The sequence below is a fragment of the Solanum tuberosum genome, unplaced genomic scaffold (genome assembly GCF_000226075.1).
Source record: "Solanum tuberosum cultivar DM 1-3 516 R44 unplaced genomic scaffold, SolTub_3.0 scf00240, whole genome shotgun sequence".
NCBI classification, from domain to species: domain Eukaryota; kingdom Viridiplantae; phylum Streptophyta; class Magnoliopsida; order Solanales; family Solanaceae; genus Solanum; species Solanum tuberosum.
Window position 1 is genome coordinate 439,611 of NW_006239164.1, and position 1,957 is coordinate 441,567.

The following is a 1,957-nucleotide window of genomic DNA, read 5'->3' on the forward strand; positions in this document are numbered from 1 at the left end:
ATCAAGGTGTATGTAGATGATGTCATAATCAAGTCCCGCGAGAGTTCGGATCACTTGACTCACTTGAGGAAATTCTTTGATCGTCTACGCCGATATAATTTGAAGTTAAATCCCGCCAAATGTGCTTTTGGGGTGCCAGCTGGCAAGTTGTTGGGATTTATAGTCAGTAGGAGGGGCATTGAACTTGACCCTTCCAAGATCAAGGCGATCCAAGAATTACCTCACCCAACGACCAAGAAAGAGGTGATGAGTTTTTTGGGCAGGTTGAACTACATTAGCCGGTTTATAGCTCAATCCACCGTGGTGTGTGAGCCCATCTTTAAGTTGTTGAAAAAATGTGCCTCGACCAAGTGGACCGGAGAATGTCAAACTGCTTTTGACGCCATCAAAAACTATTTATCCAATCCACCGGTGTTGATCCCTCTGCGAGAAGGTAGTTCGTTATTGTTATATTTGTCGGTCTCGGATAATGCATTGGGATGCGTGCTTGGTCAACATGATGAAACATGGAAGAAGGAGCGAGTCATTTATTACTTGAGCAAAAAGTTCACTCCATATGAGGCTCTTTACACTCTTTTGGAGAGAACATGTTGTGCTTTGACTTGGATCGCTCAAAAGTTGAGACATTATTTGTCTTCTTATACCACGTACCTTATTTCCAGGATGGACCCGTTGAAGTATATTTTCCAGAAAGCAATGACGACAGGGAAGTTGGCTAAATGGCAAATGCTTCTGAGTGAGTTCGACATTGTGTATATGACTCAAAAGGTGATAAAAGTACAAGCCTTGGCTGATCATCTTGCGGAGAATCCAGTTGATGAAGAGTATGAACCGCTCAAGACTTATTTTCCCGATGAGGAAGTTTCATTTGTTGGTGAAGATATTTCTGAGGCATACCCTAGTTGGAGAGTATTCTTTGATGGAGCGGCAAATCACCAAGGAAGAGGTATTAGAGCGGTCTTAGTATCAGAGTTCGGTCAACACTATCCTATGGCAGCCAAACTCCGATTTAATTGCACAAACAACATGGCTGAGTATGAAGCTTGCATCCTCGGTTTAAAGATGGCAATTGATATGAATGTTCCCGAGTTGCTGGTTATTGGAGATTCAAATTTGCTGATTCATCAGGTTCAAGGAGAATGGGCCGTAAAGAACCCAAAGATCACACCATATGTGCAGTATATACAGAAGTTGTGCAAAAGATTTCACAAGATTGAGTTCAGACACACTCTCAGGACGCAGAATGAGTTGGCTGATACTCTTGCCACCATTGCCTCAATGATTAAACATCCAGATACAAGTTATATTGATCCAGTGGATATAGAGGTAAAATAGCAGCCTGTCCATTATTCGCATGTCGAAGCGGAACCAGATGGTCTGCCTTGGTATTTTGACATCAAGAAGTATTTAGATGACGAGACTTATCCTGGGAAGGCAACGTTCAACCAGAAGAAGTCGATACGCCGCATGACCCTCAATTTCTTTGCAAGTGGGGACTTCCTTTATAGGAGGACTCTAGATTTGGGTCTTCTCAGATGCGTTGATGCTAATGAAGCTGCAAAGCTTTTGGACCAGATACATGCCGGAGTTTGTGGTACTCATATGAATGGGCTCACTTTGGCAAGAAAGATCCTCCGAGCCGGTTTTTTTGGATGACTATGGAGCATGATTGTTGCAAGTTTGTGCAGAAGTGTCATAAATGTCAAGTGCATGGATATTTGATTCGAGTGCCACCTTACGAACTTAATGCCATGAGTTCACCTTGGCCTTTTGTAGCTTGGGGCATGGATGTCATCGGTCCGATAGAGCCAGCCGCCTCTAACGGACACAGATTCATTTTGGTTGCCATTGACTACTTCACCAAGTGGGTGGAAGCAACTTCGTACAAATCGGTAACCAAGAAAGTTGTAGCTGATTTTGTTCGCAACAATTTGATATGTAGGTTTGGAGTACCAGA